Source organism: Carassius gibelio, chromosome B7, assembly GCF_023724105.1.
Source record: "Carassius gibelio isolate Cgi1373 ecotype wild population from Czech Republic chromosome B7, carGib1.2-hapl.c, whole genome shotgun sequence".
Lineage (NCBI taxonomy): Eukaryota > Metazoa > Chordata > Actinopteri > Cypriniformes > Cyprinidae > Carassius > Carassius gibelio.
In genome coordinates this window covers 17,756,676-17,774,382 of record NC_068402.1, presented here as the reverse complement: position 1 = coordinate 17,774,382, position 17,707 = coordinate 17,756,676, and the positions used below count along the sequence as shown (strand labels likewise).

General features: G+C 37.8%; 1 protein-coding gene across 1 annotated transcript in view; it reads right to left on the bottom strand.

The window, feature by feature from the left end:
• LOC127962698 (TOX high mobility group box family member 3) overlaps positions 1 to 17,707 on the bottom strand; it is a 56,069-nt gene that overhangs the window by 20,408 nt on the left and 17,954 nt on the right. The gene's annotated exons all lie outside the window — the stretch shown is intronic.

Here is a 17,707-nt window from a genome sequence, read left to right as displayed (position 1 = left end):
TAAAATACAGATTTAAAAATATGATAAGAATTATCAATTATTAAACTTAGAATTTCAGAATTGATTACAAAAATTCTGGAATCAAACAATCACAGAAATAACTAATGTACCTGCACATAAATTTGGAAAGCGGTACCCAAACGGTTCATTGATTAGTTCACCCCTCATGTAAATGGGTAACAATGACACATGAAATATCCCAGTTGCTAATTCAACTCACACCATTTTGTACTGTAATGCATCAGAGGGAAACCTAGGTGTGGCTTGCTGTTTGTCATGCAGAGACTAAATTTGCATTATAAGTGTGGGGGAGAGACACACAGTCATCTAACTAAACTGAAATGCCCACACAGGCTGATGAAAGATCATGGTTTATTACAGTAGGTGAACACAGAGCAGATTTCTTCCTAAAGTGAGCTGTTTTCTTTATTCTGATCCTTTATTCTATCTTTAGTACCCTTCTAAATCAAACGTGATGGCAAACAGTTTAAATGGCAGGCATCCTATCTTTTCTTCTGAGAAACAAACACACTGACAGGTTGGAACAATGGAAAAGCAAAATGAGGAATTATGGGTTAGCAGCTGGAAGGCCAGCACAGAGGGCCCTCTATAACCAGACAAATCATGCATACACACAGAGATACACATGTGAGGACCATGCGCACACACACAAACATCAACCGCAACAGCCTCAAGGCCCTGATTCAACAGTGCATCCAACAGCAAGCTTTTGTCTGTTTAAAACAGAGTGATTCCTTCAGATGTTACACAACCAGAAGAGTTGGAATAAGAGGGAAAAAGGGCTTTCTTATCGCATTGTGGAGGGCAAACAATTGCAGGAACAAATTAAGATCAGAGCAAAATGAGAAGAGCATTAATTTATTTTTCCCCTGCTTTGTTCTCTCTCTCCCCCTCATCTTTTTGTCTGAGTGGTTAGTATGCGAATGTAATTACCGAAGGAACTGTAGCTAATCAACTGCGAATGGTATCCATTAATTAGTCTATGCCCTGGAGAGAGAGTGAGTGAAAGAAAGAGCGGGGGGACAGAAAAAGAATGAGCTGATGTGTTAAAAGTCTAACCAGCAAATCTACACGTGTACCCGTGCACAACGCAAACACACACGCGGGCCTCGCAGCAGCTGCAAAACTTGAAGAGCAGGTGTTTTGGGCTGAGGCGGCCTTCTGGAGCTCTCACCTGGCGCATCTACACTCAAGAGGAACACCATGACACAATACAGCACCATCATGTCAGCGACATAATGTCTCTCTGAAAATGGAAACCCTGATTTTTTCCAAACAGTGTTTGTCGTTCAGTTTTTGTTGTTGTTATTAAACATTCTTCTGATCATATTAGTGGGAGTCTGCTGTCAGTGGTCCTAAGGTCACACGCAATCCTAGCCATTTAAATATAGGATGGTGAATTGTTGTTTGAATAGTTTGAAAAAAGCAAATGCTTTCTGCTTTTTTAACAAGTGTCTCTGTAGAGCAAAATGTGTTTTTGGAGAGAGCATTTAAATAAAAGAAAGAATAAGCCTACCCCTCACTCCACACTCCAAAAATAAAGAATAGTATTACAATACTAAAATGTACAACTAATACAACAAATCGACATGACTGCCACACTTTTAAGAGTCAAAATGAACTTGCCTACTATTATTCTCAAAGATTCATCAATGCCGGTCATTCCCAAGAAACAAATGTTTATCCATAATCTTTAGGTCTAAAAAATAATTTGCTCAACCTTTGAAACAAGTTTACCTTTCTTCTCTCATCACTGCTCAGGTTAATGGTAATGTTAATTATCACTATTAAAAGGGGGGTTTTACAGCGATGCCATGGCAGAATCGTTTGAGGTTCCCCAAAGAACCTACCAGTTCTTAAAGTACCATTTTGTTATTAGTGTGAAGAACATTTTATTAATCTAACATCTTAAGACCCTGCAGCATCATATGAGGACATTATATATTTGAGAATTTCTCTGATACTGTACATGCCACAGTTTTAAGTCTGGATGTCATGTACAGAGCACATTCAGGGCTTTATAGTTTTACTATGTCCACTCCCTCTCCTTGGTCATCAAAAATGTCTGAAATTAATTTAGTGAAACCTTTTTTCACCAAATTATCATTTTATTAAATTACAATATTTAGTCATTATCATTTAAATCTGTCTAATTTTTTAAGTGTGTGTCATAAATCAACATCTCAGGAAAATGTTATTGGGCTTCAAATCAAAATATATCTTTCTGTTATGAAATGAACATTGTTTTCATACATGTCCTCACATGAGGACACCAGGAATAAATGCATGTTTATTATGCATTTTGGGAGACAAAACAAATATACACGGAAATAAATTATAGTTCAGTATTCTATTATATTATATATTTTTATATAATATAATAGAATTATAGTATTATATATTATTATGAAGTTCCCATTATTACACTTCTTTTTTCATTCCATGTTGCCCCAAAACACATTAATATGCAAATTAGTTTATAGATACATTGTATATAATGAGAAAACCCTGTTTATGGTCATTTTATACACATTTTGCAGAAAGAAATATGGTATATTGAATCATTCTGTTATAACATATTTGAGAAAAAAAAATGTTGGTAAAAAAATGTGTATATATATATATATATATATATATATATATATATATATATATATATATATATATATATATATATATATATAGATTTTGCCTATGCAAGGTCATTCATGTCTTTTTTTTTTTTTTGGGCATAATTTATGAATTAAATATCTTTATTTTTATTTATCTTTTTACATTTTTTTTAATGCTCTAAAGAATGGAAAGACATGGAAGAAAATATATATATATATTCCTAAAACTTTTTTCACGGGTCTTAAGAGGCTAAAGATCATTTTCCAAAATAAACAACTTTTTGTGCAGTGGAAAGGTTCCATGGATGTTAAAAGTTATTTCTGGAACTATAGAAACCAATACATTACCTTTATTAGGGCCTTATGATTTTCCCGATGTGGAAAACATGGACAGAATCGTGAAATCCAGTCATAAAAACATAATTCACAGTTTAAAACAGAATGTCGCAAGAATTTGTCAAATTTTGAATGTATTAATCAAAAGTAGGTCATTATACTTAAATTAAATTGCAATATGGACTAGTATCTGTAAATATTAAGCCGCAAAAGTTGATTTAAATATAAATACTGCATGTTCTGCATGTCTCTGTTAATGAATGGTACAAAACTAAAAAAGCAAAACAAAAACAAACAGAATTTGGAAGAAAATAAAACAGAATTTAAGAAAGAAAAAAAAAACATATTTCATAGGGCCCTAAGAGAGAAATCTATCAAATCAGAGACAGAGAGAACAAGGTGGATTCTGAGTAGATGGAAAAAAGTTCATGCCTCATTTAATCACTAATGTGTGCCTACATGATACAAACAGCAAGAGGAAAGAAAGAAGTGTGTGTACACTAGCACTGCTACAGGCTTTAAGTTATTCATTCACACCATCAGCATTCACCCTGTTTTAAATCCCATTACCTGCCTCTCTGCCTCGCATCACTGACACATGCAGATCCACAACTCATGAATATTAATTGAACAAACATTACTCTCAAACAGATATCACAGAAGGACTGCTTTAAATCACCTCTCACTTGTCAGCTGTACATTTAACAACTGATGCCGATAAACAGAAATACAATGAACTAGAGCTTTTAGGAAACAGAAGTTAGCGTGAATGGAAACGGACACAGGGTTGTCACTCTTGGCTCACTTCAGTGACTACGTTTACAAGCTGTTAAAATTCGGGTTAGGGTCGGGTTAAGGTCACTATTTGGGTTTCTGAAACATTCGGGATAACCCGTTTACATGCGTGAGCAGAGAGAGTTGCTCCTGTACACATGGAATGTGTAATCAGTCGCCAATATAACGATGTAAACGGCGACGCACGGTTAGCATCTGGACGTAATGCGCAATATGCGTCATTTCCAAATGTATCCAAAGACTCAAAAGACCAAGATTCCTTGCGAAAAGAACATGCGCAGAACACACATTTTGATGGGGACATGCCGAAATGCGTTTACAAGACCAAATATTCGGGTTAGAAAAGGGGTACCCCAGGTATAATATCCCGGTTTTTAAAAACCGAGATATGAGCATATCCGGGTTTTTGCCAGTGTTTACATGGCCGTGCGCGACCGGGTTATTGCTAATATCCCGGTTTTGAACGGGTTATTGGCTGCATGTAAACGTAGTCAGTGAGAGAGCAGACCCTCTCATGTTCATGGCAGGGTGGGATTGAGCCAGATGCCAAATGAGATTAGCCTTGATGGGAGGATGAGACAAACTGAAAGAATGAAAGAGAGAATGCTGTAAATGGGTCAGATCAGACAATGGAGCCTCTGTAATTAACAAGATGAGAGGAGTACTGCAAATGCTACCTGTGCCTCGTTAGTGAACAGTAACGAGCTCAAGAGATGCCCCGTTAGAGATAAATTACAATAGATGGATAGTCAGCAACCATCTAGTTGATTAATGACATCAATTTTGACTTTTTTCCTCATTTTTTTCCTTTATTTTTATTTTTTGTATTAAACACTGCATTCTTTACATTTACATTTCAAACCTCTATATTGATGAAAAAGGTTTAAACCATCAATCGTCTATGTACAAAATGCAAAAAAATATGCACAAAAACACTTCACTCGCAACCAGCGAGTTGATTAGTGATGTAACGTTTTAGATTTTTTTTCTCATTTATTTTTATGTATTTATTTTTGTATTATATTTTATTCATTTATTTTGGTATATAAGTAGTTTTACATTTTAAAAAAAATAAAAAAAATAAATAAATAAACAAACTGACAAAAACCGGTCCCATCAGACAATCTTTTATGAATCTTGCCATTGTTACATGTAGTTCACTTTTATGAAGCTCCTGACTGATTTTGGACACCAGCATCCATACTGAGCCAGGTTTCATAACCTGAGTGTTTGTATATTCTTATGCAAGTGTTTCCAGAGGGAAATAAGATATTATTACAACAGAGTGAATTCAATCACCCCGGGGGAACAAAACAATATTACAGAACTAAGACCCGACACAACCCAAACACAGTCCACTTGAGAAGAATGTGTCCATGAGCAACAGCCTGTTTTAAGAATTACCATGGTCACGTGGTCATTATCTACGAATGGGAGAGTTGAACAAAAATACTGGAGTGTGACGTAGTTTACTTTATTATAAAATATAACACTTTGAGAAAGGAATTATCCTTAGTATTTTAAGGGAGACAGTAAATCTCAGCCTCTTAGACGGCGTGAATAACACACAATATAAGCGGCACACACAAACATAAAAAACGAAAGTACACACAGTCCAGGGAGGTAAATGTGTAAACTGACATCTTTGTCCAGCAGGCCCACACAAAGAGCCTAAAGCAGGGCTGTTCTGATCCGCAGGAGAAATCGATCACTAAAAGTCAGTTTAAAGCTAAAATCATTACATGAAAGCACAGCACACAGAGAGAATACAATCACACTGACAGAGACTCTCTTTAGACAGTCACCTCTTCCTCTCATCTCTCTTTCATGCTCTTGCTCTCTCTCCCTCACTTTGCCTCTCTCTTCTGTGCGTTTTTGTTCTGTTATTGCATTCCGCTATACCCCAGTTTCTTTAAAAACAAGCACATCTGGGTGTATAAAGGGCCATTTATAAATGGAAACTGCATTACTTGATATTTATTGCTGTAGAAGCTGGCCTTTTACAAACATATCAGCAAGAGAGATAAAGAGGAGATCTGGACTAGTGTACCATTGCCAAAAGAGCTACAAGTGGCAACAATGAAATCTGAGAGCTACTTGAGATTTTTCCCACTAGATGAGAGATATGAAATGGATCCATAAATAAGTCCTTGAGTTTCTATCCACTGAGCTTTCAGTATGCATTATACCATTTTTTCAGAACCTATCCAATTCTGAGTATCTGTCGATATCGATCCAATCTGATACAGGCACAGTTTTTTTTTTTTTTTTTTTTATTAATCGGTGTATAATTTCTATACTTATCCGAGTTGACCTGATCATCACTCTTTTTTGTGTTAAACACAATCAAACTTAATTTTTATGAAAAATAACAAATTAAAAATGATATAATCATAATCTATGACAATAACACTTTTATTGAACTGTTGTTTTCTTCTGGCCACAGGTTTCTCCCAAAGGTTTTTCTCCATTCTGTCACTGATGGTGTCGCCTCTGGCTTACTTTGTTGGGGACACTTCATTTTCAGCGATATCGTTGACTTGATTGCACAGATACTATTTAAACTGAACTGAGCTGGATGATGACATCACATTTCCTAATTAACGCTGTACAGTTGCTTTGATACAATCTTTATTGTTAAAAGTGCTATATAAATAAAGGTGACTTGACTTATAAAAAAAGGTTAGTGGATAATTCAGCAGCAAAAGATACTCTAGAAAAATCACGGGTGCACAATATAAAATTATAAAAGTGAATGTCTAAATCTGGTAAAATGTTACACATTGCTCTTTGTTTTGTTGTAAAATACATTCATGAAAAAACAAGTAAATACATTTATATACTATAAAATGAAAAGACATTTCTTTTAAATATATAGCAAACTAGTGAGGGCAGCGACATATGATAAATAGGACAGAACAAAAAAGACTTTTTAATTAATAATAATTAATAATCTTTCACTGCGTAGAGAAGTATTATAATACTAAAGGCTCTAATACAGAGCAGCAGAAAGCGCTTATGCGCATTTAGTGTGCAGAATGATGAGCTTGAAACAACAGAGTCTCAGTGTGCAGGCTCCGCAGCACTCCGAGTGCACATAGAAAAGTTAGTACAAAGGGAAGAGATATTTATATTATAGTGTATTAAATCCGTTAGTTCATTGAGCCTTTTCTGTTAACAGTATTAAACCTCAGTTACTGTGTGCTCTTGAAGAGAGTTTCATCGTTTTGACTGTAGTAACCGAATGCAACACGCAATTTGATTATGGAATAGTGGATAACAGACAGCCGCAGCGGAAAGAAGGGTTTATGTGAACTTGAATTTAATGACTTAAATATTAATCTGTACCCCACAATGAACTATGGAACAGCTTTAGAAACTTGTTTGTGCTTTATCATGTTTTTGTGCCTTTCTTGGGGCTCAACAATAACACAGAATAGTATACGGACAAAATCGGATTCGGATTGGTCTCGTCTGACCGATACCCGATCCGCAGAAAATGCCAGTATCGGAGCCGAAACCGATCCGGAGTATCGGATCAATGCATCCTTACATTATACCACTATAACACATAAAGAGGGATGCAAATTAAAAGGAGTAAATTTGACATTGAAAAATATGGGCTGACTATAATAATCTTGCAATAACCTACAATAAGCATATGTTACAAAACATTCAGTAGTAGTAGTAGTAGTTTTTAATAGAATAAAATCAATGATAATCCAGCCTGTCCTACTTGGACACACATCCCATTTATGGAAAAGCATGCCGTACAACATAAGATGTCACATAAGAGAACACTAGGGATTGTCACCTCCGCCACCCCAGCATCTGTTTCTGCTGTGTAATAGAGCCGGACCTACCATGGGGGCTGTCATTAATCGGAGGTATTTAGACAAGACAAAATGGTCCTGTTTTGTCTTGTCTAAATATCTCCGATTAATGACAACCTCTGTAACTTTCTGTGCTGGAGTTATAGGTCAGTTATTCTATTTCAGTCCTTAAAGAAAAGCTTGAAAGAAAGCCCTGACTAGTTGAAGTTTCATCTTTGATCTCGATTGGTACAGCACTGGCTCCGTGCCACAGTACAGCTTACACCCTGGATATAGCTTCAGAGATTCCCACAATAGAACAGAACATCCAGTTACACACACACACACACACACACAACGCCCCCACATATGGAAGTGAACAAAGTTTATGTGTACGCTGACTTGCACCTAATTTCATTTAGGGTTTTGGAATGTACCAACAAGCCCTGTATAATAAAAAAAATAACGCAATAAAAAGTGTACCCTATAAAATGTTAAATGCATTTTCATATTACCAAGAAACTCTTTGTGAAACTTCCAAAACAGCATTTTCTATTGTATTCATCATTTCCATGACTAATTTCTCCAAATGTGTATAGTTAGCTGCTACATACTGTACATTTATTTTATTGCTGTTTGGATACATCTGCAGTGGGTGCTCTGCCTGCAAGTCTTTGTATGTCTGTGAAACACAAACTGTTAAGAGTCGGCTCATTCATCAGTTTATTATTCTAGCGAATACTCCACCATATTAAACAAATGGATCAGCCTACAGCTGCAGAGAGAAGCCTGCATGAGAGGCCAGAGGTTATTGTCTAATTTAAATCTTGGCTGTATTCCCAGGCCAGTGCCACATTCCAATTTGTGGCTGTGTAGCCTGGCGCCACTGACAGGAGTCCTTCTGAAAACACAGTTATGGCCGCTCTCCAGAAATGTGTCAAGAAACAAAGCAATCAACAGGTTGGGGAAGATTAACAGTGTGGTTGATATAAATTAGCCTGAATAATGAAAACGGTTTATAGGTTTTGTGCCACACAGACCGTTTACACCTATTGTGTGTTCACACACAGCTGTATGGAAAGAGAGGTCTTGCTCATATATGAAAGTCAAACAGTATTCCAGGTTAAATAATAGAAGAAATATGAAAAACAAATGACTAGAGGCAATTGAATGAACCGAAAGAACCGCTCTCCTCTTCTGAATAAAGAGGAAAGGAATCAATAGGCATCCCTTTTATATATATATATATATACACATGTGTGTGTGTGTGAGAATGTTTTCAAATGAACTTTCATCTTTAAATATATATGTGTGTGTGTGTGTGTGTGTGTGTTTACAAATGAACTTTCATCTTATATATATATATATATATATATATATATATATATATATATATATATATATATATATATATATATATATATATATATATATTTCTGTGCCACATCATTAAAAGAGTTTCATATGGTGTGGATGGAACTTTTTGAGAAAAGAGAAAAGACTATGGAAATCAACCTGTGATTGATTCTGTTACTACAACAACAACAAACAAGAAACTAAATCAGAGGAATCAATGTTCGCGTCAATCGCACAACGCACATGACAAAGATTTGACCTCAGCAAAACTTTTTAAACGCACCCTATGATAAAATCTAGGGCTGGGACAACGCGTAGAGGTCATTAAAATCATTAGACATGATAGAAAAAGGGTGGAACGCCAAAGTTTCACGTGGAGCATTCTGAGATTTTTTTTCTCCATGACAGGCTGCTGGCTCTCAATGTTAATATCTTTTTTTTTTTTTTTTTGGAAAAGCACTCTCTGTATTAGCTTAAGTAAGCTAGACCCTATGTGTTCAGTAAGCTTGTTTCAGTAAGCTATGTGTTTTCAAGGCTTCAAGGTTTTATTGAATGCTATCTCTAAACAAGTGCAAAGTAATGCATTCTTAGTCAGTCTTTTATTTTGTAATTTTAAGAGCAATAAACATATATTGAGATGTTAAGGAATTCATGTTTTTTTTTTTTCATTCAGATATGTAAATCAACATGTATAAATTGTTAGTAGTCAATTAATGGGGAGATAATCGAAATCGAATCACTCTGGGAAAAATGTATCGTTAGATTAATCGATGCATCGAAAAAATAATCGCTAGATTAATCGTTTAAAAAATAATCGTTTGTCCCAGCCCTAATAAAATCATTTAATAAACATAAAATAATTCAACCATTTTGCTTAAAGACAAAAAGTCTGTGTCTATTATGTACTGTGGTCCAGAAACATGTAAAGTCCTACACTTAAGGACATCTTACAGTTTTACGGTAAAAAGTCTAAAAAAGGGGGTCAATAACAGATGCTATATTTGAGGCTTGACCTCTGTTAAAGGCCAAATGGGAGAAGTGCTATACTGAAATAACAGATTGGCCAAAGCACACAAAACATTCCACAGACCGGCCATCATCCACAGCACATGTAGACACTGTCCACCTCCATCTGTCTTCGTTAGGTCAGTGGTTGACCCGTTTCTCTGCATTTGAAGAGGTCTTCTGGGACCTCCTGTGTACTCCTAACACTGTTAGCGTAGATATTTTGAAAGCAGTAACTTCAAAAAAGCACAGCTAGCCAATTTAGGGCAACAGCAGGTCCGGTGAAGACAATGCCAAGCAGCTAATCCGAGCCTAAGAGAAAAGAGATGAGAGGAAAGGTCTGACATGGAATGCATCTGAGGATGGTGGAAAATGAGAGATAGACTGCTTCAATACTTTCGCTTTGGTTATGAAGTTTCATAAAAAAAAACATGATAGAAACAAATCCATTGATGTATACAGAATAGATCAGTGATGGCTAGTCCCAAAACCAGATGTCAGATTTTTAGGATAGATCATGACTAGTTAATCACAAGACTCATTATGACTAGTAGTAATAGAAGCAAACAAGAAAACTGTCCTAAAAGAAACAATTTCAAAGAGACTTGGCAAACATTTTTTTTTTTTTTTGTTCTTTTTCATTTAAAAGGATAATGCAGGATAATCTTCTTTGTAAAGTACAAATTTCAATTCCAAGCAGTTTGAGCACAGCCACACTTAAAACCTCCAAATTGACCACATCACAGATGAAGACAGTTTTATTTTCATTCGCATCTCCCACTCATCCTCAACCATTCCAATTAAAATCAGAGTGACTGATTGAGTATAATCGTAGCCAGAGGCATGACGTTTAAACACTGGCAGACTTGCTGTCAGTGTGGACTCGTCATGTACAACAAAGCATGTTTAAAGCATAATTGAGGCCAGATGGCTGAATCTTGTGCCAAGACAGACAGGCAATCCATATGCATGTCCACAGAGTATCAGTATGACTGTAATCAAGAATCGCACAAGTGTCTGTCAGACAAGTCTTTTCACTCGGCATGCTATTTTTTTTTTTTTTAATCCATAGACAACATTCAGTGCACCTCCAAGGCCTTCTGCAGTAGTCCAACAGAAGACTTCAATTGGCAATGCGTGGCAATAGACAGTCCTACACTTCAGCAACATGCTCTCTGTACGTGTACATGAGAGCACTCTGCTCCTTAATGTGGCTAAATGATGAAAGTACTGGTAGTCTTTTTTGTAGCAAGGGTTCTAGGGTTCTTCAATGCTGGTGACCAGTCAGTCCAGATATGTATATAATATGTATGGTAAACTGGAACAACATTTATTGTTAAAATACTTATACAAAGTAAACACATTTTAAATTAATTACAAATTATTTAATTGATTAACGAATCTAACATTAATACTAACTGAATATAACAAAGCAATTGCTTTGGCCTCAGGGCTTCAGTACAGTAACAATATGAAAGTAAATTATTTAGTTTAGCCAGCAAATGCTGTTTTTCACTTATAAATAGTTTTCTGTGCATTAGAAGTTTATTACAATTTAACCCCATTATAAAGTCCTAAACATAGAATATATTTATAAAAAAAAAAACTAAAAAAAAAACTGATGAAACAGAAGACTTATCAAGTTGCACAGTTATTTCCGATCAAGAGTCAAAAATGAACACTTTATTGGCTGACCACAAATATACTGAATGCCAAATATTTTGGTCGGCCAAATCACTGAATTATGACTGACAGCGAAGCACAACATTAAGCATCCCTTCGTATTACTCCGTGACAAGAAAAATATTCTAAACGGCCTCGTAAAATCTGAATAGTCCACGTAATCCCATCTGGGTAATTCTGCAGTGAACACTCTGGCATCATTTCAGTAAACTTTTCTGCCAGCAACAGCAATCCGTGCATTAATATCTCTCATCAAATCGACAGGACCAGCAGAATGTCTGACGAGGCGCCTCTGCCATCACACTTTTTGAATTATATAGAAATAGGATATAACATTACGCATACGGTCCAAAACATACAGGCAATGCTCTGGGGCCTAATTTATCATTGTTATTCAAGTGCTTGCTCACCTCATACTTAAAACAAAATCCTTCTAGATTCTAATTAAGCTCTAAGGTACCTCCCAAGGGCTCTGCTTTGGCAAAGAAAAGCACTTTGATTTATGTAGCACTTTGTCGTTAGTGCTTCAGGCCTGCCTGTTGCGAACACACTAGTGATAAATATAAGCATAGAGCAATTACTCATATTTGTTAATTAACTCCCGCTAACAATGTTTTCCTCCACAATGTAATGAAAACACAGCAGATTGAACACAAATATGCCCCATTATTTCATGTCTCCACCTACATGCAATTAAGATGAAAATAATTTGCTGCCACAGAGCCCTCGCTGTGAGGGGAAACTTCCACGGCATACCAAATAAAAGCCGTTTACCCAGCACAAGCAGCAATCGCATGGAACTGATAGGCTTTAAATGCTGTAATTAGCTCTCAACCTTGTGGCTGTCCGACTGCATCCCGCTAATGTGCGAACACATGCACTTGTGAATGACTTCAAATATCACAGCTCTCCTCTGCAGCCCTTTAGCCTCAGTTAGACAGGGGCCAGGCGCTCTCTAGCTTAGAGATCTTTTTTCGAAGAACGCCGTACAAGTAGATCGTATCCTACAGCACCCCTGGATTGAGAACAAAGACGTTAAACACAGAGGTCTTGCATGCCAAGGCGGTGAAAACCTATACGACTAAATCAGATCTCTATATGAACACAACACTGCCTGTCATTTACAGAGAATGTTTCTATACTGAAGAGACATTGTTTATATGCTCAACTGTTACGTCCCTCGTTATTTAGATGTTATTTGTCTAGGAATATTATTAGACGTAACAAAAGTTTTGCATGTGTGTCAATAAGGTGACGAGAATCTGTTATTGGAAAGGAACAGACAACCACCCATAACTGAGTTGAAAGATTTTAATTCTTCAACTACAATAAAGTGAAGTAGTAACAGAGGAAAAAATAATAATGAAGAATAATAAAGTAATGACTATTTATAATTAGTACAACGTAACAAGAGTAACCAGAGCAACAGACAATCTGGGGAAGAGGAAGGAGCAAAAGAGTGGTGCTTAATTAAAAAAACTGAATATAACAAAAAGCCCCTTTAACTAAAGTTAAAGAACTAAACTAACTATCAACAAAAAAGGTAGAAAGAAACATCTTCAGCGTACAAGACGCTATAACTAAACTATACTAACTAAAACAAAAACATACATAATTAGCACCACTCCTAACACTAGTGCATCTAATACATCTCCGTAACTACGTGTGCAAATGTAAGTCGCGACCTGCTTACCTGGCTCACAACCTCTCCCATCAGTCTACACAATGTTAAACGATGAACTGAGATGAAGATTTCATGACAGCAACAAACATTTAGCAGGCACTGCAAACACGTAAGCTACCAAGGGCAACACAGTGCGCCTTCAAGCGCAAACAAAGAGAACTGATCTAACTACAAGATCACAAAAGCAGCGAGCCCCAGACAATAGTCAGTCGCTCAGACTGGTCTCTCGAACAAGAGAACCGTCTTCACAGCGTGTGCCAACTCTTTTCCCAACCCAGAGTCTGTTTTCATCCCCCCGCCATTGAAGTTAGAGCCATTCATAAACCACCCGGCGACAGGCGATTGGCGGCGCGATCCCAGACGTCAGCATCCTACGTCAGCTGATTGACAGGCGGACGCTCCAATCGAGCTTCACACCTGAAACAAACAAAGTACACAAACACACACGCCAAGCATATGCAACAACATACGCACAAACAAAAATTACGAAGCGCGGCGTACGTAACACTCACCCCCTTAAAACTCAACCTGAAGCAGTATTTAAGCTCTAGATAAGGTGTCAGCAATAATATTCTCTGAACCCTTTTTATGCTTTATGATCAAGTTATAATTTTGCACAATCAACGACCAACGCATAAGACGTTGATTGTGATTGTACATTCTGGACAAGAACACTAACGGATTGTGATCCGTGTACACAGTAACAGGCAGAACAGATGAACCCACATAAACCTCAAAGAATTGCAAAGCCAGAATTAGACCCAAAGCTTCCTTCTCAATGGTAGAATAATTTCGCTGATGTCGGTTGAATTTTCGAGAAAAGTAACAAATTGGATGCTCAAAACCGACATCATCCTCTTGAATAAGAACAGCTCCCATGCCTAAAGCACTAGCATCAACTTCCAATTTAAAACAACGTGTACAATCCGGAGCAGCAAGAACAGGTGCACTAGTCAACAACAACTTTGCACCTTCAAAAGCTTGTTGACACGCATCAGTCCAAATAAAAGCATTCGCTGGACTTAACAAACTGGTTAAAGGATGTACTACAGTAGAGAAATTTCGGCAGAAACTTCTGTAGTAACCAGCCATGCCTAAAAAACGACGTAACTCTCGTCTTGTCGTTGGAATAGGAAAGTCAGCAATAGCAGATATTTTGGCACTAACAGGGCGAACTTGACCTTGACCTACTTCTTTGCCCAAATAGGTGATCGTTGCTTTACCAAATTCGCACTTAGCCAGATTAATTGTCAGGGAAGCATCAGCCAATCTTTCAAAAACTGTCCGAAGAACAGTCAAATGCTCAGACCAATCAACAGAATAGATTACTAAATCATCAAGGTAGGCATTACAATTCCTCACTCCTGACAACACAATGTTTACAAGGCGCTGAAAAGTTGCTGGGGCGTTTCGCAGCCCAAATGCCATAACCCGGTACTGCAGGAAGTTATCCGGAGTAACGAAAGCTGAGACATCAGACACCGCAACAACAGCAGCAGCTAGAACATCAGTAGGAACAGCAACAAGCTTTTTTTTCTCTTCCACAGATTTCTCAGACACCTTTCGAGAACAATATAATTTCAACATGTTAATATGGCATGTACGAAACTTCCGTTTGCGGTCAGGCGTGTGGATTACAAAATCAGTCTCACTCAATCTCTTTGATACCTTGTACGGACCAGAGAAACGAGCAGTCAAAACTGAACCTGGTACTGGTAACAGTACCAAAACTTCGTCACCAGGTTGAATTTCACGCACAACAGCTTTCCTGTCATACCATTTCTTCATGCCCTCCTGAGCAGTGGACAACGATTTTCGTGCAAATGAGCACGCATTATGTAGTCGTTCTCGGAACCGACTGACGTAATCTAGCACATTTTGTTGAGATGACTTAGTGTCATTCAACATTCCGTCTTTCAACACCTTCAGCGGCCCTCGTACGGTGTGACCAAAAACTAAATCTGCAGGACTAAACCCCAGAGATTCTTGAGTTGCTTCACGAACTGCAAACAACACTAATGGTACTCCATCGTCCCATTCTTTACCAGAGCTTAGACAGTACTTTTTCAACATTGACTTCAGCGTCTGGTGAAATCGTTCAATAGCACCCTGGCTTTCAGGATGATACGGGCTCGAGATCCGATGTGAGATACCCAAAGTTTTCAACACTTGTCTAAAAACATTAGAAAGAAAATTCGTACCCTGGTCTGTCTGCACGATTTTTGGCAATCCGAACGTGGAAAAAAACTTTATCAAAGCTTTAATAATGACAGGCGCAGTTATTCTTCTCAAGGGAACAGCCTCCGGAAATCGTGTCGCAGAACACATAATAGTTAACAAAAATTGATTGCCTGCTTTTGATTTCGGCAAGGGACCAACGCAATCCAAAATTATATGCTCAAACGGTTCGCAAATGACAGGGATCGGAATTAATGGAGCTGGTGGAATCTTTTGGTTGGGCTTACCCATCACTTGACACTCATGACATGTGCGGCAATACTTAGACACGTCGCTCTTCAAGCCAGGCCAAAAAAAATGTTTGAGAATGCGGTTGTAAGTTTTTGTCACCCCCAAATGACCTGCTAAATCATGATCATGTGCCAAGCTCAACACTTGTTTTCGATAGACAGTAGGTAAAACAATTTGACATACAACATCCCACTCATTCTCCCCATCTCTGTGAGGATGCCATTTCCTTAACATCAACCCATTTTCGATCACGTATTCAGCCGCGTTGACTTTATTAGGTTGAGGACTTTCCACAGCAGAAAAACATTTAGTTAACGACAGATCTTCTCTTTGTGCAGTCTTAATTCCTTCATGAGAAATAGGTTCAGCTAACAATTCAGACTCAGCCATTGCCGTATCAGAATGTCTGTCATGTCTAACATTTTCAGATTCTTTTGGACCTGACCCAAAATGTTCCTCGGTGAACACAGGTGACAAAAAAGTGTCAGCCAAAACAATGTCATCTCCAATTCTGCGTTTTTGAGCACGCGTAACTACATTAGCAGCAAATACCTCCGGAAAATTATCAGATATATCACCAACAGGAATAAAACAGTCAGGTTTATCAACGACTTCGAGCACAGGTGACACTTTACCTCCCGCCAAATCATTCCCGAGAATGAATGCAACCCCTTTCACAGGAAAGGAAGAACGTATCCCCACCTTAACAAAACCTGAGACCAGGTCACATTGCAAGTGTATCCGGTGCAGCGGTACCTTTACAACACCCATCTCAATCCCTTGAACTAACACACTTGACCCACAAAACGTCTGCTCCGACAAAGGAAGTGCATCAGAGACTACAAAAGATTGAATCGATCCTGTATCCCTCAAGATTTGTACCTCTTTCTGCTCTCCAGGTTTACCATTTACGGAGATTAACCCCTTCAACAAAAATGGTTTAAACCCTGAGTCAATCGCATCTTTCTCTAAAACCGCTTTAGGACGCACAGTCTTCACAAAAGTAACAGGCTTTAACTGTCCTTGCTGAGCCTGAGTCTTACGTCTCAGCATTAAACAATCAGAAATAAGGTGTCCCGTCTTGTGGCAATAAAAACATTCTCGTGTTTCTTTATTCTGTGGTGAACTGATTTTAGCACGGATACTTGAATTTTGAGTTGAAAACGAACTCACCATTCTCTCTGGTCGGGGTAAAGTGAACACACTCTTATGCGTTAACACATACTCATCTGCAAGAATCGCAGCTTGTGATAACATGGTGACCTTTTGCTCATTCAGGTACGTGACTACTCTTTCCGATAGACAATTCTTAAAATCTTCTAAAAGCATTAACTCTCTCAACGAACTCAAATCTTGCACGTTGTTAGAAGACAACCATTTATCAAAAAGAATTCCCTTCTCACGGGCAAACTCCACAAATGTCTGAGCTGACTTCTTATGGTTCCTGAAACGTTGCCGATATGCCTCAGGCACCAATTCATATGCACGAAGAACAGCGTTCTTTACGGTATCGTATTGCATGCTTTCTTCTAAGGTTAGTGCAGAACAGACTTCCTGTGCTTTTCCAACTAATCGACATTGTAGTAACAGACACCAAACCTCTTTTGGCCAACGAAGTGCAGCAGCCACACGCTCAAAAGCAGCGAAATACGCATCCACCTCGGATTCTCTAAAGTGAGGCACTAAAGCGATCTGTTTACTAACATCAAATGTAGTGGTCGAAACATCACTCACAGAATTTTCTGAATTTACTGAAACAACAGGATTAGGCTGCACAGTTCGGCCCGAGACAACCGTCGCTGAATCCAACTCGAGCTGTCGCAGTTTCACCTGTGTCTCAGCTTCAATTTCCAGTTTACGGATTTCTAGGCGTAGCTTAATTTCAGCTTGGCGCGTCTCAGCCCGTTCCTGCGCTTCCATCTGGATTTTGGCTA